We start from the raw sequence: 25,949 nt of genomic DNA on the forward strand, positions 1-25,949 counted from the left end.
TACATAAAGAACAGTCTGATGTGGAGAAGCACTGCCCATGGAGTAACGATAGATTAAAAAGTTCATTCAAATGGATTGTCAAATATTTATATTCTGAATTAAAGAGGGGAAAAGCTAATTTTTTATTCTTTTGTATTCTGGAGGAATATCAGTACCATTGCCTTGTCAACTTTTGATTAAAGTCTAGCCTGAAAACAAATTAATATGTTTATTTATCTGTATGTATAATTTTATATGTATATGTGAATATACTGTCACACAAATATTCATTTTGCTCAAAAGTAAAGAAAAGGTTCTGTGAATCCTGCCTTATTTTTTGGACCAAAATTGACATTAAACCTCAAAAGATTTTCTGAGGAATATATAAATCCTTCCATCTTCCTTGTTTCTGGTCCGGGGCTTTTGTACCTTGAAAAATAACTATGGATTAAAAGTTTGCTTCCAGGCAATTTACAATGATTGAGGTTTGAATAATGTTAAGCAACCTCTTCTACCAGTACTCTTGTTACCTAAATTGTTAATGTGTAAAAAAATCAATAATGAAAGTAGTCTGAAATAAGCAGCATAATTGCATATCATATGAAATTTGATTTAAATCTTTGGTGAAGGGAGAATTTGAGATGTTTAAATTAGTCATGGATTTTTGTGTGTGTTGAAAATTGCATCAAATATTCAAGTTGAATGGAACACCTGGGGCTAATTCTACAGAAAAACAGCAGTGTCATGGTACTGAGCAATGCAGCAAATGTTTAAGCTAAATAAAGTGCACTTTATAAAGTGTTTGGGGACAGTTGCATAAAGAAGCAATAGCAAAGATGGTATTGAATAAATAGCTATTAACACAGGTTATAAAATATGCCAGGTGGAAGAATTTGGCTCAGCCTTTTGTGGATGTGAATGACTCACTGTACAGAGCAGAGAGGGAAACATCCTCTTGAAGAGAGAGAGGTGAAGTTCCCAGTAAAGAGAAGAGTTAGCAGTAGCACAGTAGGTCAAATCTCTAGACTTACTGCAGACGTGCTGCTCAGTGACACTGCCTGCTCAGAACAGTCTCACCACAGAGTTCTGTCTTCAGATGTAGAAAAGAGCTGCTCTGCAAATAACTTAAGATGGATTGATAAGAAACAGTTGTGTGTAATCAAGATGCAAAAATCCAAACTCTCTTCTTTAGCCACGTATGTTTCAATAGGTTCAGGTTAAGGAGGAAGGAAAGGAGAGACAAGGGATATAGGGATAACTGCCTCTTTTGTCTGCAAAGGTTTGAAATCACATCCCTTCTGTGATTATTCTATTATTGCACTCCAAGGTATTCTGAAGACCCTTCTGGAGGTAATATAGCATGAAGTAGTTCAACACTCACTGGTCCAGAGAATATGAACATGGCTTTAGACTACATTTAAGAGAATCACTTGGGAATCAGTCTGGTTCTACACCTGGCCCTGGCTCCATTAAACACTTCACATAAAAATATAGGTGTTTAGAACCAGGAATGGAATTAAGATTTACCTGTCCTAGGCAAGGGCTCTGTTGACTATGCAAAACAATTAATATGGGGTTTTAGCCTGTTGAATCAATGTGCATATACTACCCTAGTTTAGCTAAAAAGAGTAAATCAAATTGCTTCAGGGGGAATAAGGAACTGAAAAAAGGTGCCCTGTATCCTAAATCAATGTTCTAGCCATTGAAGTGCTGGTTAGTTAAACCTTCTCCCCCTAAAAATGATTACTCCTTCTCTGATTTAGAATAAAAAAAAATAATTGTTTGAACCTAAGAGAAAGACAATAAAAGAGGTGTGAAAACACATGGGTTTTTTTTAGTATTCCTTAGTTTCTAGCTTAAGGTACTGAGCTATGCAATGGCATTATGAAAAGTTATGGAAAGGTAAAACAGACTAACTTGCACAACATAACATTTTGTTCAGCATAAATAAATTGCTAAACTAGGTGCCAGATAGGTAAATGTGATATAACGACCTACCAATTCAGTTAAATAAAGAGTACAAAATGCCATCAGAATAATTTAAGAAATAACTGTATTAAACATTTTGCAATGTGACATTTTTAAATTGTAAAGAATTGGATGAAGAAAAATGAGGGAATGGGGAAGTCAGAATCAAAAACAAATCTTTAGTGACTAAAAGAATGCTTTAAACTGGATTAAAAGTTGACAGAAGTTAGAAGAGCCTATTTCTATAAAATACTGGAGCTTTTTGTATATTTCTTTATGGAGCTGATGTGGCAGAAGTGAGATCAATTATTTTAATAGGGTTTCAATCAGGGCATGGATAATTTTAAAATAAATTATTTGAAAGAAACACTCCTGAAATATTTATTTATCATTTATTCCTTTCCTGGAGTGGATAAGGGAACTTAATATGTATGGTTTCTTTAAAGTTTGGGGGTAATATATTTGTGAATAATTTTTCCATTATTCACATTCTTCTACCAGTACAACTTGAAATTTATCATCCTGAATGCATAAAGCACTTCTGCACAATTTCTCTGACTTCAAGAGTTAGTAAATGAATGACTTAAATTTCTTTGGAAAAAAAATAATTCTGAAGCACAATGGATTTCTATTATGCTTCTGAAGGGAAAAAAAATGAATGAGCTTTTTTCTTGAGTGGCAATGACAGCATATGGGAGAGTAAGATTTTACAGAGCAACAATAAAGAGAATATCCTACAGAATGCTTTTTAAAAGGAAAATTATATAAAATTGCCTTTTACAACTGCTGAATTTCAGTATTCTACTATAATAAATTGCATATGTGGTACAAAAAGTAAGAACATGTGGGCTATGGGTCAAAGTTGGCTCTGTTCAAGAGAAATTGGCTATATCCCCAAGCTAAGCTGAATGGAGGTTAGAACTACATCGATAAAAAAGGCTTTGAAAAATTGTAAGTTTCAGTAAGTAAAAGTATAGAATGAGTATCAGTTGAAATACCTAAAATAATTCTGCCTTTCTTCTTCTTTCTTTGTCTTTCCAAACTGGGGTTTTTGATATAGAAAAATTATTAGCAAGCACAGAGCACATACACCCTGATAAGTAAGTCTTGTGAGGATCATTCAGTCCCCATAAACCAATATATTGAGAGACTCCAGTATTTCTAGTCTAGAAAAAAAAAAAAAACAAAAACATTTTATTCATTGGACTGAAATAGTTTCTGATAATATCTTCAAACAAGGATTGTTAATAAAAATTCCACAAAATAATAGCAATAGAGAAATACAGAGATTGCACGATTAATTTTGCTTTTTGCCTGCATATGGGTCTGTCACTCTTGATATGATACAAATTTTCAGTCACTGCATCATGTAATAAGTCCTGGTGTAGACAGCACTCACCTAATGAAGTGCCAACATCTTTTGGAGAAGCATTTATGCTGAAACTTTTCCCCCTCCCTTTGTTGAGTCCTGTGAGGTAAGTAGGAAAATCACACATCTGTCTGTTTTTTGTGTATTTTCTGTCCTCTTTTAGGCAGTCTTACTGTGTCTTTCATACTTCAGGCTACTCCTTGGTATACGTCCTTATCTATGGAAGGGTTGCAGTGGCACTGAAAATTCCACACGAAGCACTAATTCAAAGAAAAACTACACAGCATATTCTCTGCTAGAAGCCTGATGCACTAACACAGTGTGCCACAGGACCTACATATAGATCCTGTGATCCCTGTATGCAAACACTGCACTGGAATTTTCCCCCTTCATTTGGCCTCATTGAATCAATGATGTGTGCAATATCATTCACATTTATTTTCATGTTTTTACTGATTTGTGCATAAATTACACTCTATTGCACTATGTTTGTACTCTTGAATGCTGTTTTAAAGTAAAAATGGTATTCCTTCTACTAATTCTTACATTTAAGTTTGGACCTATAAATATTTTGACCATCTTTCTGCCTGTTTTCATAAGGTATGAATCTTGTACTTTTTCTTCTTTTCAGGTTCTGTTTTGAGGCATCATACATCACTTTCCTAGCCAGTCATTTTCCATTTATGCTTTATCTTCTCACACTAAGCCATTATGATGCACTGAGTTGTCATGTTGGTGTGTGCTATTATACAAATGTAACCAGATGTGACATAAAGCAATGCTAAAGGGCAGCTAGAATTACTTCCATTTCCAGACCAGGAAATTATTGTCACTGTGAATATTCATTCATGGAGGATGCTTCTGACCTGCAATGAATGCCCACTCTCGTGTTTATTCTGTCTTACATAAGGATAAAGAAGACAGACAAAAGTGGAAAGGATAAAGAAGACAGACAAAAATGAAATTACATAAGTATCATCTTCAGATTATAATTCACCTCCTCATCATTCCAGATCATATCACTCTATCTACAATTTATATTGATAAGAATCTTCCAGTTTAGAAGGAAGTGAAGCAAAATAGTATGACTGCTGGTTTGCAAATTCCCAAGTGCAAAAATTATTAAGAACATGAAGAACAAAGAATGAGGAACCAATCCAGAAGTATGGGCCCAAATGACTTTAGCAGTGACCCACTGAAGACATGCATGGAACCTAAGCATGATTAAATTGGATGGTCTTAATTTCATTTTATTCTGCCCATCAACACTACTGTTAAAGGAGTAATGAAAACATTTTTGTTTCATCAAATTTAATAGGGACATCTTTAACTGTATGGACCCAGACAGTATCGTGATGGATGTGGAGACAAAAAAAAAAAAATGTAAGAGAGACATCATTGACATTCACCTCTCAGAGGCAAAAGAAAGTACACTCTGCTCTTTGTGCATGAACAGAGAACAATCTCTCATCTTTCTTGCTACCACCAAAATTCCTATGACATTTTTGCATGGGGTGCCAGTAACAAAGCATATGCTTCTTTGTGGCTCTCAGCACGTGCCTTTGAACAGCTCCTCCAAGTTGTTGGATGGTGAATGGGCAGGAACTGCCAATCTGGTGAGCACTCACAATTCCACTATAGCTTGTAAGGATAAAATAATGCAGAGAATTGATTGAAGGAATTCCTACAATTCTTCTTTTAAGTATAATCATATGGACCAGGAAGCATGAATGTGTTTTTCCAAATACACCTGGGAAGCCCACGCTGCTATTATCTGTGTGCTACCTAGATTGTGGATAAATGATGGAAGAGACACTTTCACAGGGCATTTTACAGTGCTTACTTATGAGGTAAGTTCATTAAAAAAGTGTGTTGTCTGATTCACAAGCAGAAAGCCAGCATTATTTCTTGCCTGTCTGATGAAAAAAGCCTGCCATAAAATGCTATCTTTACCAGCTTGTCAGCACATTTATTTGAATGATGTTATCATTAGAGTGAAGTGTAATTTACTGTCTGAGATATGCTTAAATGCATAATGCAATAGCTTTTGTGTCTTAACAGACTATGTGTATATATGCTAAAAGGAAAACATATTGAGATAGTTTGATAACATTATCTTCCACCTTTCCAAGACAAATCTTTATTAAAAATCATCTTGAAGGTGTTTCTCTTTTACTCTAACACTGGAAGTGAAAATCACACATACTCGTGTCTGGGACTATGTCAGATTGCTCCAAAGTTCCACTTTGAAAGCTCAAGGCAAATAAACCCTAGCTGAAATCTTGGCATTATTCAAAGAGACATTTAGGGCATTCTAACTCACAACATTAAAGCATCTGTCAGGAAAGGTGCTGTCATTTGCCACCTGATCTAATTACTTCTGACAACAGATGTGAGCTAACTGCAAAAACTCAACATCTTTAATAAGCTGATCAAATTTCATTAGCAAAGCATGGATGCTAACAAGATTATAAAATATAGTGCAGTTTATGCTCAATGTATAAGTAAGACTGCAATTACATTTGATAGGTGAAAGGGCAGGTTGATCGGAGATAAAAGTTACCTTGTTGCACATCCATGTATTTAGTTTAATTAACAGGAAACTGTTTATTAACAATCCATAATTGTATATATAGCAGCTATGGTGGTTAGTATTCCTAAAATAGTAACATTCCCCCTGTCTTCTAAGGAACGTCCCAGTTTATTTGCTTTTCTGCAGAGTAATTTCAGTTTGAATTTTGAACACAGGTTTTACTAAAGATTTTATGGAATGTTTCTTCAGGACATAGAATCTTAGACTAAACTGAGGTATTCTGGTAAACTTCTTCAGACTGTAATATCAGTGTTGGTTGAGGAAAAAGAACAAGTGCCCAGAAATAAAAATGTTTATTCTTTACCTACCCATACCGTGTTTAGCTCTATTTTGTTAAAACAAGCCTTCAGTTTTCCAAGCATTAAAAAGCACTATAAGCTCTCCAGTAAAAAAAAAAATTAAAAAATCCCTTCATAAATCCTTAAAATTATTATACTGAAAAAAATATTTTTGCCGTAGGTATATTTGATATACAGCCACTAAACTATATTTATTGCCATCACCATTGAGTGATAAAATTTATTGTGTTTCTGGTTCTAGGCAAGATTCTATGACAAATCTCACACTGCATCCATACTTTATAAAATTATTAATTTCTTAGTTTCTGTTATTCCAAACGTTTGACTATAGTTTAAATTCTTAAGTGTTAAATGCTTTTTAGGAAAAGTACCAGTATGTTTGACTCAGTCATTAAAATGTTATTATGGGATATAAAGTCATTCACTCTGTTTTTAAAATAGCTTAATGATATATGCTTCTATATTTTTATACCTGTAAGCTTAATTGTTGTGCACCGTGTACAAAATCAAAGCTTTTATTGTAAACTGCTTCAACGATTACCACTGTAATAAGCATTTTAGATTAATTGTGAATAAGTATTATGTGACCTTTTGGGTTATTTTCAGTTATATTAACCAGTTATGCTGCAAAACTGGTCTGTACTTGGTTAGTGTCGTTAAATTAATCTATCTACCAAAACTGGGTCTAGAAAAATTAAGTCTGTTTAAGAAAGTTAGTGAGTTTTTGTGAGAAGAACTGCATAAATAAGACATACATCAGACCCAAACGTAAAATATGTACTGTGTGATCTTACCAATTGCCATAAGAAAACCACATTCAGAAAATTCTGAGTATCAGCCACTGAGAATCTCACAGGAATATTTTAAAAATTTTTAATGGCAATAAATTTAATGACCCTCCTCAATATTTTAAGAAAGGCTTCTTTGGTTGTCTTTGCTTTGTGCTTCTGTTGCTCAGAGATTTTTTTTTAAAGACTGAATATTTAAAAGTGGGTATGGACAATGACTAATTCAAAATGAGATCAGTGTTTTTGAGTGTGTATGTGGTGATGAAGGCATCTTATTTGTGCTGCATAAGTTGCAGCCATAAATTAAAACCAAGCAAATACCTCTACTTGGACGTAAATGCATAACTTCAGATCTGATCCAAATCCTTCTTTAGCAGAAGAGCTGATTTCTCACCAATTCCTACTCAGTAAATTGAAAGAACAAACATAGACACAAACATAACAATAATGACAGCTGCAGAAGCCTGTTCTACATTAGGATTATCTCCAGTAGAATTAAATATAAAATACTTTATAATTCTATTTTTGTAAAATTAATTTAGAGAAATTTGTTTGTTTGTTTGTTTGTTTTTTTAATTCTATGTTAATCTCTCTGAAGAATATCTCTCTGAAGTGACAACTTTTGCACTAAGAAACATGAGTTAAAGGGGATAATTTAAATCCTATGGATTTTGTGAGATTCTAGAGTATGACTAATAGATTTTATAAATAAAGCCATTAGGGACATGACACAAAAGAGTACAGCATAAGAATAAACATGTAATTTTGGGGGTTTCAACTACTGTTAATCTCTATTTGCACTCTCCTTGACTTCAGCTCTATTCTTGCCTTTGTCCTCTTGTGCTTAATCTCTGTTCATAGCAGCCCATGCCACCTAACCTTCTCTTTGCTGTAGGTAGGAATCAGGATCCTGTGGTGAGAAAAGTAGCTGTAAGAGAAGATGGAACTTATATTCTAAATGAATATTTTTCCTACATTAATTCTACTATCTGCTTGTTACTTTTAAGAACCAAAGTTGAAGTACAAGAACACCTACCCCTTCAGCATACTCACCTAAATTATTTTACATTTCCTAAATTATTGGGTAACAATATATGCTATCATTGAAAATTATTCTAGTTGATAAGGATTGAAAGAGTTGCTGCATATTTCTGTAGATTTCCTAGAAGTTGTATCTTAATCAGCACCTTATTTTTCAATCATGCAAACAGCATGTCCACAGCAAAAGATGAGGGTGTTTACCAAGACAATTAAGCAGCACCATCCTTTTTATACATGGATTTTGTCAGTGGTCTTCATATAAGCCTTGGATTTCCATCATGACTCTTTTTTTTTTCTGCCATTCTTTTTTCTAGTTTTGTTTATGAATGTGATTTAATACTTTCCCTGACATCTGTAGACTTTTACTGTGTACCATGTACTAAAATTGCTCAGACCCTAAACAGGTCTTCAATATCCTTCCTTTTGCCTAAGTACACTCAATCTGTCAGCCTCTGTTTCCAGGTGTGAAGTGCAGTGTCAGGTTTTCTGGTCAGGCTGGGAAAGTGTTTCAGTTCTTCAAAGGGCAATCTATATTAGCCACAGATAACACATCACAGGAAGGGAATATTTAGTGGAGTTTGTATGCACTGTAAAATCAGAAACTTGAAAGGGCTTCTAAAATTTTCTAAATACATTTGGCTTTGGTACAATTTCTCTGCTTCCTATTGAGCTACTGAGGTACAAAGTTAATAGCATTTTCTTAAGAGGGAGGAGATCAGTGACTTGTGCTTGTGTTAAATACAGACCTTTCTCTGTCACTGTCTGGTCTTCACTGACAAGTACAAAAGTTCATACATCTCATACAAACTGCATGAAGATATAATTTAAGAACTTCTTATCTCTATTTGTCAGAGAGAGCCTCAGTTGACTCTCCATACAGTTTAAAGTCAGATTGAGGTATGTAAAAAGACTTTCTCAGGCAGTGAAGCTGGGGCTATTTTTTCCTCAAAGGATAGCCAATGGTAAGTCACAAATGACTAAAAGCAGACAGGTAAATGCCTTGACTGTTAAAACCAGTACCGTGGCTGAGAGTGAGAGCTCTCCTCCACACAATCCCAGAGGTATTTATAAAATAAATTACCTTGAAATTCCTTGTAATTCCTGATTCTCATTATGTCAGTATGAAAATGGAATCAGATAAAAAGTGATCTTGTGGTTTATGCACATTTTTCTAAAGTGTCTTTTTCAATTGTTTGTTTCAGGAATCAATATAATAAACTTGCCAAACAGTCATAGGAATTTTCACTTCTTTTTTCAGTACAAATATTCATGTACTGTTGGTCATGGATTTCATCTGAGAAAAGCAAAATGTTTCTATATCTTTGGGAGACCTGCAATAGCCTGGAAAATTATTATGTTGTCTGTGCATCCACCCTACTCCTCTGCTGTGCATATGCAGCAGTAAGTTTCCCTCATAAAATTCTCAGCACATAGGATATATGCTAAGTATAACCAGTAAAATGCAGTTGCACTTGAGTCTAGCAAGACTTTTGTTTGCTTGAAGGTTCTTTTGACCTCCCTCATTCTAAAGTTTTCATCTATTGCGTGTGTTGAACACTATAAGCATGTTTTGTGACTTCTTATTCCTTGTGTGCTCAACTGGTGTTTCTGTAGATATTGATATTTAAGAGATATCTTAAAATGACAGTCTTTCACTAAAAATTACCTAGGGTTTTTTGTTTGCCTGCCATTATCAGGACTCTTAGTTTGAATTAGTCAGCTTCGTACTTGTGCCAATGATGTCACACAGTGGTAATTGGTGTGAAGGTTTGATTAACTTCCTTCATGTTTTGCATTCTTATTATTTATGATTATTAGTATTTATTATTCTTGATATTAATCACAATACCTTCAGAATACCAGACACATGGATCAGGCTGTGAAAATATGAATATCACCTAACTAACAACGATGAAGTTCTTCAGTGAAGAACTTAGGACTAAGTCAAATATGAAATAAAAATTCATTTTAATTATCTCTGCAAATAATTTGAGGTATTAAATAAACGTTGTGTAAATGAATCTTTATATGAACATGAGAAAATGATGCAGAGAAGAAATGTGGTTGTGATCTGGAGAAACCATGACTACTAGGACAGCAAATCCCTCAGCTTAATTTAGCTCAGTTTCAGAGATGCTTCTTGAAATTAATCTTAAATTTTACCTCTTCTGAATTACTGCAGTTCCATTTAACTATATCCCATTTTGCTAAACTGAATTAATTTTTCTAGTTGTAATTATTTATTGCCCACTCTTATAGGAGGAGTCATGCAAAAAGCAGCTCAACTCCATAGCAAGTTCCTTGCCCAGTTCCAGTGAAAATTCAGGCAGTGCAATTCTTACATCAGTCCTTTGGTTGACAGAGACATGGGTTGTAGGCAGGGAATGTTATACTCTCTCAGTTCTCTTGTATAGGTGTGGTCTTCAAACTTCAAAGTATTTCTGTATTTTACGACTAAGTGGTAGGGGGTAAGGTGGCTGATTTAAGATGATAGTACCATTCCACACAAATGGAAAGAACTCAATGTTTGTGGAGCAACAAAGTCTACTCAGATTCTCATTGTGCGCTCCTCTACTTCCTCTATCTTTTATTATTTCTTCCCCTAAATTTTATGTTAAGGCTCATGCTTTATTTTCTTTGTGCATTTATAAAATACTTTATCTGGATGTATAAAAAATCTAAAAGCTATTCTAACAACAACCAAAAAAGTTATATAATTTTTAAGCTAACAAAATGTTGATGCTGCTGAAATCTGAAATGTGGTCATGCATATAGGTGAAATACCTTGCCATGAACAGAAAGATTAAAAAAGACATACAAGAACCATCCTGTAAAAGTATAATCTGTCTCACATTTCTTTCCTTATGTGTTTTTTTTTACTGTTTTGTTTCATTTTGTTCTCATAAAACAGTGGTGTTTTGCTAATACATCGATTTTAATTGTCTTTTTGAAGAGGAAGAGTGAGGGATAATGACAGATGATTTTCTCCTAGAAACATGGCTTTTCTTATTAGAGTTCCAAAGAGTTTACAAAACATCCAAAAGTTTCTGAGACATTCCAATGTATCTGTTTTTTTCCTAAATATTATTTTTTACCTGTGATTTTTATCAAGAGTTTGAGACTATTTTTTTATAAACCAGCTTCATGATTCTGTTTGAGAATCTAAGAATTAACAGGGTATAATTAGGAAAAAGATGGGATATAGCAGGTCTTTATACTACATACTGCCCTTGAATAAAATTATATCTACATCTCAGAAATAAGTTCAATAAAGTAGGGTTGTAAAAAGTAGGAAGTGCCTTTGCAAATAAAATATTTGCTCTTAACCATCAAATATATTTCATTTTTAACTCAACATTGAATAGACAAAGTTTCAAGAAAATAATATCTTTATGCATAATATTTACATGAAAAATGTACAGAGCCACCAATAATGAAAACCACTTTATTGATGTTGTTTCTCTGGTTAAATATAAATATGTCCATTTTCTATCAGGAAAAATAATATGGCTACATTAAATATTTATGTGTCCCTCTAATAAAAAATATACATAATAGCTGCAGTACTATCTTTAAGAAGTAAACACCAGCACATTTACCTTCTGGTTTAGTGACTTTTCACAGTGGTTGAGAGCTGTCATTCTCTGGTGACTCCAGATTTACCATTTAAAGTTGATGTTACACCTCTGATTTCATTATTAATGCTGCAGAAAAAGCTGGCCAACTTTTCAAAGAAAGTCACTACTTCAACAGTTATCAAGAAAGAGCTACAACTAGATTGTGCCACTGGGCTGGCAATGCATTTTGTGTCTCCTTTTTCTGTCACTCATTGCTGGTATCCAGATATGTGCCACTGAGAAAGTGATAAGAAAAACACAGCTATGGGTATTATCTAAATAATATTAAGCACTAGGCTAAGCAGGCCTGGAAGCTAATTTCATCTCAACATGAGAAAGGTTTGCCTCACTCTTGTCACACTGGCACTCAAAGAGACTGAAAAAGAGACCTGGATCTTTGCATGCCTGGGAGTCCTCAAATTTCCAACCTGATGTGGCACTGAAAAGGCTGGCCAAATGGCCATACTTTAGGGAATTAAACTTAGGATTTCTGAAGTTAATTCATGTCTATCTGAAATACAGTTTGCTGTTAATATTGAAGATATATGCTCATTAAGTTCAAAGCCATTAATGTCAGAGTCCCTGCCTTTCCATTCCCTAAGTATCTTTCATATCTTCTGCTGTGCTTACAGTGTGCCTTATGCTTTTATTTTAAACAGTGACTCCATTTCCAAGTACATGCTGTAGTTTCTGGGAAACCATTCATAATTTGAGCAGTTTAATAACCAGAATGAATATTTATAGTATAAATTATTTGATGCATAATCTTAGTCATAAAATTATTTTCTTCATGCATTTTTGACTAGCTTTAGTGACAGAAGCAGCAAAATATTAATGAAATACAATATGCTATGAAACAGCATGTTACACTGAGCTGTATATTTCTCACAGATATGGTCTCTGTCTTTATTGTAAGAAACAATATTTCAACGAAAAACAGGAAAGTGCTATGTGCCATAAATGAGTTTTTATTTCTAACACAGATATGCTATTTTCACTCACTCAAAACTTTTTTTTAAGCAAGATTCTCCTAGAGACAAAAAGGACCACAATGTTGTAACATATTTTCATGTTGATATTATGTCCATATTATTTATTAATATACTTCAAGTTTTTCATTTATTGGATATGTGTGAAATTGTCTACCTGGCTTACCACCATCAATTTGAAATATTAGTGCTTCTTGCTTATTTTAACTTCTTTTTCACACATGTTTTTTTTGGGGGGGGTTTTTTTCTTTTTTTTTTTTTTTTCTTTAAGTGAAATATTCCCTTTTGGTGTGTAATTCAAAATGGCCATATTGTTATTTCTGTTGTGTTCTCTTTGCTTCTTTCTGATGAAGTACTTCATACAATGTCATTTAGCATTTCAAATATATACTTATAGTCATTAGTTGCCTTGGTGATGAATGTGTTGTGTACCTGAGGGACAGTTGTGTGTACTTTTCTGATGTATTAATGGAGATTATAGTTTGACAGGAACATTCTATGTATCAGAATTTTACTGGCAAGAAAATACCAATAATAAATTTTATGAGACTAATTAAAAATATAATTTAAAAAATTTCTTTTAAGTTTGTATTACACATTAATTTTTCCAAGACAATTCATTAAAAGGTCCACTACAGTTTTGTAATGGAAATTTGCATCTTTTGGTCATCTTAAAATTTCTTTAACAAATCTTAGCAAGACAAGTTTACTGTAAAGAGGAAAGCATAAACACATTAATCAGAACAAAGCTAGGATTTACTGCAGAAGCCCCAGAAAATTAAAACCCAAATAGTTAGCTGTGCTGATCATATCAAGCTCCTTGGCAAGGAACTATGTAAAGGTGGCTTACACATCCACCGAGTATATGTCAAAGGAAAATCCCTAAGCCATTCTCAGGTCTCTGACATATAGTCCAGACCTCTGAGCTGCCATTTCAAAGTGGAGTGGAAACAATCAGATGAGTAAGGCTAAAGGGAAGCATTTCAGACATACCCTTCTAGGTGGCTTTTCTCTCTGGATTCACTGCTCAACATATATTTTTAAGTGATTTTATGAACTGTTAAACTCTTCCAATTTCCAAACAGAAAGAAGAGGGACTTCACTTTCTGCTCTGCAATCTGTGTTGGGTCCAAAGTAGTTTAGGCACTGTACTGAAACATAATTAATTTTTATTATAATAAAATATTTATTTTTATGAAAATATTTTTTCAGCTATCTTAAAGAATTCAACAACAGTACCCCATAAATACACACAACCATTTCTTTAATGGACATGTTTCACAACATGTATAAGTAATATACATGAGTAATCTCCATGTTCATATCAGAAAACAGTTATTTCATGACCATTCAATACATTCTTTCAGTCTGGCCCTGAAAGAGGAGAATGATAGCAAAATCTTAGACTTTTCAATCAGCATTCAGTATATCTATCTTTTAAAGAATTGCCTTGGGACATGCTTTTGTATTGCAGATCCTTTGTTCTCAAGAAACTTTTTATTTTGTAGTGATAGCTTTGATAACACTAATAGGCATATAATAGATGAAGACAGTAGTTTTGTAGGAAATAAGTATGAAGAGGAAAGCATTGTGTAGAAATGTACTCTCATTGTGTAACTGGCATGAAGTATCTTCCACGAGCTGAGGGAGTCGTTGTGCAGAGGTTTTGCCAGAGCTCTTCTCTGATGGGTCAGGTCAAGCATACTCACCACAGCATCACTCACCATGTTTTGTGGCCCTGGTCTGGAAATTCCTTTCATGTTATGTCCAAACAATTTTTTAATTATCTTAAGTAATTCACAAAGTTTCTGCTGCATTTTCATTAAGCTCTCAACTCCTGCTGCTATCAGCATGCTCGACCTTTTAATTCTTCTTGTAAATTAGGTCTCAGATGAGCAGCTCATATTCTAACTCATTAACTGCCAGGAGAGTCTCAAGTCTGAGAAATTTCTTACAGTGAACTTACGACTAATCAGTACTACAGAACTGGCAACATCAGTACTGCCACCCCCTCAGCTTTTATTTTCCTAGGCAGTGACTGTTGCAGCCATTTCTGTCAATTTGGGAAATTTGATGGCATATTTTCCCTTTGTTTACCCCCAAAAATGGTTTATTACCTACTTTTTCCTCATATCTTATGCATAAATTAATGCTGAATATTACTTTTTCCTGGATAGTTCAGCAGCTTTTGTGTAAATTGAACTATAATGCTCTTGCTTCAGAAACCCATGATAGGAGGAACTATAGCCTGCTAATGAGCACTGAGGGACCATTTGTAGCCTCCCAAGAAATTCAGGGCACTGTACTGTTTAAACTTGTATTATCTTCATAAAGGGTTATGAGCTGTTGCATGTATTGTGGCAAATTAAATCTTAAAATAATCTTTTTAAAATCACTGGAATTATTCACTGGATGCATGTAGTCTATTGTGTATGATTTAGATGATTCCCCACTTAAAAGGAACATTTTACTGTAATTTATTTGAATTTCATTTAATTCACAGCACAAATATTCAAAGGGAAAGGGATCTAGGACCTTTATTCTTTTTCTCCATATCACATGGTTCAGTATACAGATCCCTCATAGCACAGAATTACAGAATGGGCAAAGCTTGCAGGGACCACAGTGGATCATCTGGTCCAACCTTCCTGCTCAAACAGGGTCATCCTAGAGCATATTGGCAGGGACTGCTTCCAAATGTTTCTTGAATATTTCCAGTAAGGGAGGCTCCACAACATCTCTGGGCAACCTCTTCCAGAAAACATAAACTAATTATTTACTGGTTTCACAGACAATATAGGTCTAAAATTTAGGAAGCTATCAGCCTAAGGAGTAGAATCTATTCTTCTGCTAAGGTACCTGAAAAATATTTGAAACAGTCAGGCCAATAGGTGAATGATTTTCAAGGGAACTTCAGGGTGTTGTGCTGGGTATAGGAGAAGGAAGCTGTTAGAAAAATAAATAGGAAAAAAAACTCACCCAAGAAAATTTTACCTAAAAAGGTAAATACATTATATAACCACAAAAAAAACCTGCTGAACTCTATCAGGAAAAAATCTCATCACACATCCCTCACTGAACCATCTGAAAGCTGAAGAATAAAAATCAGAAAGAACTGCTGAAAACCCTTGTCCTTCCACAACCCAAAATTTTGGTTATTTTGTATTGTTTAAGACAAAATTTGATTTTGAATTTCATGAGCTGTGGGAGTCGTTGTGCAGAGGTTTTGCCAGAGCTCATCTCTGATGGGTCAGGTCAAGCATACTCACCACAGCATCACTCACCATGTTTTGTGGCCCTGGTCTGGAAATTCCTTTCATGTCATGTCCAAACAATTTTTTAATTATCTTAAATAATTCACAAAGTTGCTTGTGGAACCAGGCCTCCACCACAACTTCTCCTGTTGCTTAGTGTTCATTCAGGGCCACCTCCTTGCCAGTGCTGTGGCTTTGCTGCGATGCTGCTGCCACTGCCTGCCGTGCTGAGACTCCTGACACATGCTCTTTGCCCATTCTGTGGGTGGAATACACAACCTGTAGGCTTGAAAACTGGAGTAGAAAATAATAAATGAGCTGCTTTCTAATTTTCTAAATGAGAATATCTTATTTATGTGTACTTCTACACAATAAAAGGAAAGGTAAAAAATCAATGCGCACTTTCCCTTCAACATAATATATAAGAGCATTCCACTGATTTCTTCCTTTTCCTGTCTATTAGTTAGGAAAATCAGATAAAGAATTATAGCCCTATGTGTGCTCCAAAAGAAAGCTCCTTCTGTTGCTTTCTTTTAAGATGCACTGACTCCCAGTTTTTGGAAAATACAAAGTGAGACTATCATCTCACCTGAAAGGAGGCGCAGGTGGAAGCCAGCCATACGAACACAGCTGTATACTTCCTTCCCTGGCTACAGACCCAAAGCCACCAAAGCTCTTTTTAACTGCTGGCCTGTCAGGATAGTTCTGGGAGAACAGAATGGTTCAGGGTTAGTGCTGAAAAAGATTGGCCCCTTACGCATTTTCCAAATTTACTCAGAAAAGGGAGAGAATAGGCAGTTATGTACATAATAATGCAACATGTTCCTAAAGCTGTAGCTTTTTAAGAAAAATTGCATGTGGATTGCAAAACTGCTTATGGATTATGACCAACTTGAATAATTTAATTTCCTTACCAAAGCCTCAAAAGTTCTGGTAATTAACCTCATTCTTAACTGGGGCTAGCAGTGAAGTTTTAACACTCCCTTTGCCTCTCTTGTTTGCACGAGTTAAGAGTATCACCCACAGCTTATGCAATTGTATCCTTCTGTGTTTTATTACCATTTTGCATCCTGGATTTTTAGCAAAGGGAATTGAAATTAATTGCTTTAGGAATTTCATAATTAAAATATTCTATTTAGTTTGTGGAGTGTTAGATGATAAAGAAAATCATATTAAAATTATTTTAACAAGTAACTATTATTTCAATATCTATTTTTGCTGCAAAATAAACTGGTTATCCCCAGGCACAAATAAATTCAGTAGGACCTTTTCAATTATATTGTGTGATTTCAGATCATCTGCCAAACCTGGTGCTACGAATCTATCCCAAATTTCAGAGCCTCCTTCAGATTACCTGTCTGTTCCATGATGTGAATGTCAAACTGACCCAATACTCCATCACAACACATCTGTTTTAGCTCTGTTCCAGGAACAGCAGTAAATATATTAAGAAGTTTTAAAAATAAAAAAGAAGACTGTCTTTTTTTCTGACACAAATATATTTGTAACCATAACAGAGAGGAATAAAAAATATGCAATTGTCAAAATTTCACATTTTATGTGAGAGTATTGTATGATTTTTTTTTTGTTAAATGAAAGTAAATATGCAGTTAAAATAATTAGACTCTACCTAAAAATTGGTATTTAAAAGATTTTTGTTACTAAACTAAAATTGCAATTAAGAAGACTTTATAGCTTCATGTCATGTTAATGCTTACTGAGTATCTTACTGTCCTCTAGCTAATTTTCTTTATAATATGTAGTGTAAGAGGTTCATAATTAGGGCTGATAAGACTTCTACAAAAATCCTGTGATGGTTATTTTATACCATTTGTTTTTTCCTAATTTCTATCAACTGCACTTATAGAGAAAATATAGTTCTTCAAGGTCTAGAGTGGCAAATCCTGCAAAGTGAGAAACAATGTCCCCTGGTACAAACTTTTTGAAGAGTTTAAGGGAATTGTGAGAAAGTACATCATATTTTATCTCTGTCAAGAGCATATTGAATTTTCATTTACTTAACAATGTAAAACACATTCATACAGTATTTCCTCATAACCAGGATCCTCAGAATAGCAGTGCATAGTTTAATTTATTCTGATTCCTGTAATATCTTTAAGCTCAGTCTGCACTAACATAATGCAGCCCACACAAGTATGAAGTTAAATCAGTGTACACGAGAATGTATTTTATTCAAATATTTTTAATTAAATAAGACTAAAATATTCAGCCATTTTTTTGAAATATTTTTTGAAGATTACTGTTTCTGTTTTATTTCTTAAGGTGTTATACCAAATAAAAATAATAATGTACATTATATAGATGCACATTATATTTTTGTTTATTGTTTTAGTAGAAAGAACATACTCGCTGATTTAAAATTTTCACTTTGAGATTAGTTTTTCAGACCTTTTCTTTCCTGCTAGCAGTTTCCCATGAAAATACCATTTTCAACAAAAAAATTTTTCCATGCAAAATAATCCAGGAAAATCTTCATAATTCATTACTGAAAAACAGGGATAAGAAGCTTACTGGGTTTGACGAGGGTCTATTTGCCAGTATTAGTCTTTTAACAAGCAAGAAGGAAAGTGCAGACTAAACTACCTAACTTTTTAATTCTTGCTTTTTCAATCTCTGCAGACACATTATTTTTCTTTATAAAATAAGTAAAATGGAAGAGTTTACCTCTACAGTATAGAGAGGCTTTGATTGCATTGGCTGTTGACAGGTGGATAATATTTTTAAGTAACATAAAATCATCTCATTGATTGACAGAACACACATACAGTAAAGTAAAATGTAAGAAAAATTCAAAGTAATTGCTTGAAATGAAATAACATTCAAGCAAGCTAAAATGATAAATGATAGTTCCAATTAGAAGGCTAAAAAGCAAACATATAGAAAAGTGTTATGGAACATATTTTAATGTGATTTTTTTCATCCTTTTCAGTCTTTTCATTTACAATATCAGAGCCAGCCCTAAGACTTTCTTCGTCAGGAGAAAAGGAATACAAGTATTTTAGTTTATATCAGTTTGTCTCACTTTGTCCTTACAGAAGGTAATGGGTACTATCTACATGACAAATAGTTTATAATCTTTGTTTCAGAAAGAGGTTTAGTTTCAATGTAGTTCTGAAAGACATGTATTGTGTTCATGTGTCTAAAAGATAAATATTTGTTCAGATCCACAAAACTAGGAGTCTCCTTTGAAATATATTGTGCACAAGTAATTTTGCTTTTCTTGTTTGCTATTTGTTCAGTGTGTAAAACTGAAATCTGGAAATGTATTTGTAAATGAAAGCAAAACTAAAGCATTATTATGATCACATATGTGTAGATCATAAACAAAATGTCAGGTGTTGTCAGACCAATGAAAACTGCAATAGTTGAAAGTTTTGATTTAAAGCACCAAAGGACTAAAATATTTTGTCTTTTTTAATCAAGGAAATCTCCCTCTGTGAACTGGATGCTTAAGCCCTCCTTCAGTCACTAATGTACAGTAATCCAAAGGCTGTTTACCTCTGTCTCTGAGCAATAAATGCTGAAGTTTCATTTTCTATTCACAGCACTGAATCTTACATTCAGAGTGATCATCTCAGCAGAGTGAGCACAGTGCAGTCTGCAACACCTTAGAAAGACTGTATGTGTGCTTTTCCTTAGTTCTTCTTGTTCTCTGTAAATACTTCAGTTCACAGACCAGGACTGAGTTCCTGCTAGGGACTTGTGCAGATAACTTTACAATCAACATAGGAATAAAGGTTATTTAGGGGAACACATTTGTCCACCGAGGATAATATTATTTGTATATCTTTGTAGATCTTTTGACTTCATTTACTATAACAGAAGATATTATATATTGATGTAAAATGGAATATGCAGGTCAGGTTCAACCAGTTTGGTATAGAGAAATGAAATTGTACAGTACTCTGAGGAGATCCTGACTCAGGCCCTGAATGCTTTGTGACTGAGGGATAACAGAGGCCCACACCAACTCACTGCTTTAAATTCTTTTTTTGGCTTCTATTTTTGAAGCTGGCTAAAATAAAGCTCCCAGGCCAGTGGAGACAAAAACAAAGAGTGTAGCCTTAAACCCCAGAGAATATTTTCAAGGTTTTTATTATAACCAACAGGACAGGAGATAGACAGTACAAGCTAGCAGCTGAGTTTTTATGCCAATGCAGATGATTCCCTGATCATGAAAAAGGAGAATTTCTTTGCCTCCAGTGTCTGAGGGACTCTGACCCTGAGGAAGTCATGAAACTTGACATTTCAAGAGACTGTTCCATTTATATAATTCCTACTTGTCCTAGGTAAATCATACCACCTGTTCAGGTGCTTTTGAAAAAGTTAAGAATGACTAGGAACTGTAAAAAAGACCCAACCCATTCTTGTAAATCAATATAAACATTTTGGTAAAGAGTAAGCAGAGGTAGTTCCCTTTAGGTCACTGAAACTTTGCTGGTGTTTTTTGAAGTTTCAAGAAAACTGTTTGTTAAAAGAAAGTAGCATTATTAGTATTGCTTGTGTGACACTTCATGGGCATGAATGGAAAAATGGGATTAAAATTGTTCCCATACTTTGTCACCTTTAAAACAAATGGGAACATTTCAACAAATTGATTTGGTGTTGCCAATAATTCTCTGTATTCCATTCTATTTTTGCAGTAATATGTGTCTGAGAAAGATCTTTTCAGCACAGGTTTTCTTCTGACTTTATCCTCCTTGATCCTTCCACACACTGTATTGATTTGCATGGCTTCTACCTTCTACAGCCTCTGCTTTGCACTGCTGCTTGTAAGCATCTTCTTATCTTAGCATATGTTTTCAACACTACTTCAAATTAGTTTATCTCCTGCATTTTACCTGGTATCCAGAAAGTTATCATTTACCTTATGATTAGTTTTGGACACACTGTTCAGAGGACCACGTTGACCCTAAAAAAACCCTGACAGTTTTCTTATTTTTGATCCTGCATTTCCTTATTTACCATGTTATTTTAAAGTATTTTAAGAAGCGAATGATTTTTATTCATATTCTCTCTGGGTTCACAGAGCATTTGGCACAACTGGATGAAAAAAGGAAATCCATTTGACTTTTGAAGTTTCCAAAGGAAATTCCACATGACATTTTACTTTCTGTAATGAAAGTGTACACATTTTTTTGGAAATGCTTTTTATATCTGTGCTTTTAAAATTCGTCTCTGTCTTTGTTGCTCTTTTTCATAAATTATCCTGATATTTCTGCTTTCTTAACCATTCTTAACTGCCTTACTTGGCTGGAAGATGCTTGATACCTTTACTTCAAGGTGTGGATATTCTTGGTGGGTACCATTTCCAGGCATGGGAGGAGTGAGATTTGTTTTCAGATAGTGATACCCATGTATGTGTTGAAACGTGAGCACGGCATCTAATATTGCCATGTACTATCTTGATCAATTGTGCTATGGCAAAAGAAAATGCTACAACACGTAGCCAGCAGTCACCTGGGGTGTGGGAGGGTCTCCCAGAGTGGGCTGTTGTGCTAGTTTCACTCTATTATTTCCCATAGAATCTATAGAGCATGATTCTTTGAGATACATCTTTGCTGTTTTGCATTACTTGATTTTATTTTTCATCAAGGGTTGTATTTGAATTTGCTTGTTAGCAGCTCATACTACACTAACAGCAGTTATGAGACTTTGCTTTTCATGAATACATCTTCCACTAGAAAAAACCAGTCTATTTGATATTTCTGCAATTTCATCTAATACTGCACCGTTTCTGTGAGTAAACTGGTAATAGAGTAATATCTGTGTATGGATGCTACACAAGAGTTTCTGTCTCCAGCATTCTCATCTGTTACTCATTTTCATTTAGGAGCTGTAGCCTTCACTGCTGATAGGTGGACCACCTTCTACTCCCTTTAATTTAATTTTTCCTCTCCTTTTTGATTATGAATTGAAAATAAAATTGCCTTCTTTCCTATCTGTATTTTCATTCCTCTGATACTGGATAAAATTTTCTTATTATATCAATGAAGCTGATTTTTGGGCTTTAGGGTTTGGGGTTGGATTGGGGCTTTTTTTGTCAGATTTTTTAAATGAGACACAAACAACTAAAATAAGTGTTTAGTGTAATAACAATATAAAAATTTGAAATCCAGTGACCAGAGAATTTTCTTAAAAGATGGGCTATTGTAGCTGGGGTTTTTATTAAGTCTTCTGTTTTTAATTCCTCTACCTCCATATTTATGAAAAATAATGTACAGAGTTCTATTGGCTCTCCCCACAGTGTCCATAAACACTCTGTCCATGAGAAAATTATTCTCAGCTTGATTTTCATCTATTTTTTTGTTTATTCCTCAGAATCAAGCGTCATACACAACAGAATGGCAGACAGAGTACATGGCAGGAAGCTAATGACTCATAATGACAGACTCATAAACAAGCTAAAGCATGGTAGGGAGGGATATTTTTTCTTTCAGAATGCCCTACCTTGTCCTTTTTGTTTCATTAGGGTCATGTGCAGAAAGTACCAGAAAGGTTCTTTCACAACTACCTAGTTTTTGAAACATACCCTACAATTTGAAATGAGCACGATACCTGGTGTATTTGAGCCAGAAAACAAAACTATGCTTTTGAGGTGTGAAGCCTCCCCTCCATCTGGAGGTTTGGTTGGTGGTAAAAAAAAAGCAGCAGGAGAAATGGATCCCAGCCCTGCACAGGCAGAGCAGTGACAACTACAGGCTCCATTTGAGTCTCTTCCGGAAGGAAGAGCATAGCTGCCAGAGCACCTCACAGCTGTTGCACAAATATACATTATAGAATGAACTGTGGATAACAAGTCCCAGTAATTCATGGACTTACAGATGCGCTGAACCAGCACTGTTCTGCATAGTTGATGCAAGAACCTTTGAATATGTTTGTTTTCCCTTATTGACTGTATTATTGTTAATCGTGCAGCACTAATACTTTGTGGCTGAGAGCAGGAAACCTGCCTGTTTGCTTTATTCTGCCTGCTGCAATCTGAAGTCCTCAGGAAGAGGAAATATTGAACCAGCCTAGGGTGAGATTCCTTTGGTAAAATATGAACCAGCAATTGAAATCAGCACCAGAGGAAAAATTATGGCCAAGCCAAGTAGCATCATTATCAAGAGATTTTTTTTTTAATCTCTCTCCTAAGCAGAAATGATTGTTCTGTCTTTAAAAAGTTACTTTATTCTTTTCTATTTGTCTGCTAGTAAAACATAAATTTAGATATTGAGAACACAATTGTGGTAGTTCTAGTGTGTTCACTTTAATGAAAAGCTGTGGGTACATCCACCTCAAAACCTTGGTTCATTCATGGTTCTCTCGAAGAAAGTTGTCGGGGTGCAAACAGGGAAGCTTTTAATCAGTGACAGAGGCACTTGTTTTTTTTTTTTTTTTCTGATAAAGGAAAGTGTTAGACACTGATAATTGGATCATCAGGCTTTCTTGGCATGTATTTTCCTTCAGGAGAGCTAATATCAGCAGCCGTCATTCAGACGAACAGATGGAAATTTGAAGATGACTTCTGCAAATAAAACCCTCACTAAATTAATAATGCTGAGACTTAACATCAAGCAACATAAATTAATGAGATTTGAGGTGAACACATCCATGATCATACAAAAACATGACACAATCAAGAGACTTAAATGGCACAAATGATTAATATAAATGTGCCCAAATACCTTTTTTACTCCTTTGAACAGGAGCTATTAAACAATATACAGCCAGGTTTCCAATGTCTTATATGTGGAGTATACAAGGGAGAGGCAGATGCTAGATCATGTTCTTTTGCTGAGAGCCAAAGCTTTACCAAATTAAACATTAGACGCCATGAAAATAACCTTTGAGTTACCTTTTTTCCCCCTCAGAATGATGCAGTTCATACTTCCTAAGTACTGTCAGTTCTGTCTTCCTTCCTTGAAAGAAAGCTGAAAAGTTGAAAATTTGTTAAGCTAGTGAGCAAACCCCCACAATTTGGATGAATAAGGGAAATTGAATTAGGACTACAGACAAGGGGAAAGAAAGAAAGAATGTGGTTTCTGACTAAGCATGCAAGGAAGTCAGGTTCATTGGAGATGAATGGGAAGACAGTAGAGGAAGAGGAAGGAGCTATATGGAGGATAGAGCATTGTAATAGAAATGGGAGAGGAAACAATTATGCAAACTGCTGTTCAACAGAGGTGGAAAATGGAAAAACAGAAAAAATATGAGACAAATATCCTAAAATCTACACCTCACATTTCGATTCAGATATATAGCATGAGGAAAAGAGCAGGTTGAGTAAACAAAAGCCACAGAAGAAGCAAGCAAAAGTACAAAAATATTTGGAGGCCAAAAGACAGGAGGGGGCAAGCCGCAATGTGGTGTTATTAGGCATGTGATGATCATTTTTAGACACATGAAGCAAGAAGAAAGAGAGGAAGGACACAGACATGGGAAAAAGGTTCTGAGCTCGATGGGAGGGAGGAGGCAATATGATGTGTTTGGATTAATGCACAAGATGGGGAAAGCAAAGAACATCCCAATTGCAACAGATATCACCAGAAGATGTCAGACATGCAAATGGAAGTAGAAATGTGTGTGCATGGCATGGGAAGAAACAGGATAGAACTGAGAAAGGAAGAAAGCAAAGCTGGAAACAGTCCAATATAGAACAGGAAAGAGTCAAGTTAGGCATTAAGAAGGTAGGAAGTATAAGAATATAACACAGAAAAGGATTGTGGGGAGTGGCAAGTGATATAGGACAGAAAACCAAAGGAAATATCTGAAAAGCACAGTGAAAATACATCTGTGCCACTTCACCACACAAGCTTGCACTATGTCAGCCTGACACAGGTGGGGAGAAGATGTTAAGTTGAAGAGCACTTGCAGGAAGTGCCCTGCTGCTGTCACCACTGTGGATCCATACAACCTGGGACACAAACCCACCATCATTTTGACCAATATTCTTCCTCCCAGAGGACATTTCATGGTTGAATGGCCTGATTTGCCTTAAAAAAGCCAATATAGAAGTCAGCAAATACAGTGAGACTTTTTGTGTCAGAAGATGAGCATTTTTTCTTAGTGTCTCTTTGTGTTTGTAAAAGAATAGGAGACATTAAGCCTCTGTCTACTTGTTCTTCTGTAACGACAAAAATAATGTGCTTGAACAGGACATATTAGAACACCATACATTTGAACTCCCATCTGTATTTTGAAGTAAGCATTTACAATCCTCAGACTTCCACCTTTCATATTTCTGTCACTTTCTGCTCCATCATATTAACATTTTAACAATGTACATTGGCATTTGGGAAAATGCAGCTTTCATGTTGCTCTTTCATTTACACAAAACAGACAGGGTCAGGCACTAAATTCCAGTATTCATTTCAGAGTTTTCTTTCCTATAAAATGGTCTACATTTGCATGAAAATAATGTAAATCAAACCCCCAAGAAACCAGAAAGCTGTCCTTGAAGTTGGTAGTAGTATTATCTCCTGGGGTTTACTTGATTAGTTCCAATGTCTGGATATGTCTGGGTATGCCTAATAAAAAGCCCATATATCATAGCCTTTATGTTCAGGATTTCTTTAAGTCAGAAAAATTTGCACCAAATAATGTGCTTAAATATAAGATATTAACCCTTCATCATCACCTTATTTTAAAACGTCATTTTGCAGAGTGGCTCAGGTGAAGCACAGTCTAAAATCAGACCATGAACAGCACATATTCAGCATGTAGACAGATCAGAGCCACCCACATTGCCCTATTGAAATCCTGAATAAAAAATCCTTTGCATTATTAAGCTAAACCCACAATACTAAATAAATACGGAATAAAAATTTAGACATGTTCAGAAACTCAAATCCTGCATGCATTTGCACTGAAAATCTTTGTGTCTTCTATTAGGAAACAGTCCCACAGTTTTCCATTTAGAATGCATAAACCTACTTTAGAAAACAGGTTGCTTATTGAGAATTTGAGGCTGCTGAGGCAGCAGGGACTTGTGCACCTGAGGGCAGTTCTGTGGGGTATTTAGCCAAGCCTGTTAGTATCTGTGATAG

General features: G+C 34.9%; 2 long non-coding RNA genes across 3 annotated transcripts in view; one reads left to right on the top strand and one right to left on the bottom strand.

Moving 5' to 3' along the window:
* The window catches only part of LOC135301889 (uncharacterized), a 94,978-nt gene that overhangs the window by 39,151 nt on the left and 29,878 nt on the right, over nucleotides 1-25,949 (top strand). The window contains exon 2 of one of the 2 annotated variants that reach the window (XR_010363630.1): nucleotides 3,948-5,166. This is a non-coding gene — a long non-coding RNA (uncharacterized LOC135301889). The remainder of the gene's footprint in view (nucleotides 1-3,947; nucleotides 5,167-25,949) is intronic. The other variant, XR_010363631.1, reaches the window with a different exon arrangement.
* Nucleotides 1,010-4,008, bottom strand: LOC135301890 (uncharacterized). Its single transcript, XR_010363632.1, has 3 exons — nucleotides 3,863-4,008; nucleotides 3,347-3,415; nucleotides 1,010-1,103 (listed from the first exon to the last, which is right to left on the bottom strand). It is a non-coding gene; the product is annotated as an uncharacterized LOC135301890 (long non-coding RNA).

This window comes from Passer domesticus, chromosome 5 (assembly GCF_036417665.1).
Source record: "Passer domesticus isolate bPasDom1 chromosome 5, bPasDom1.hap1, whole genome shotgun sequence".
NCBI classification, from domain to species: domain Eukaryota; kingdom Metazoa; phylum Chordata; class Aves; order Passeriformes; family Passeridae; genus Passer; species Passer domesticus.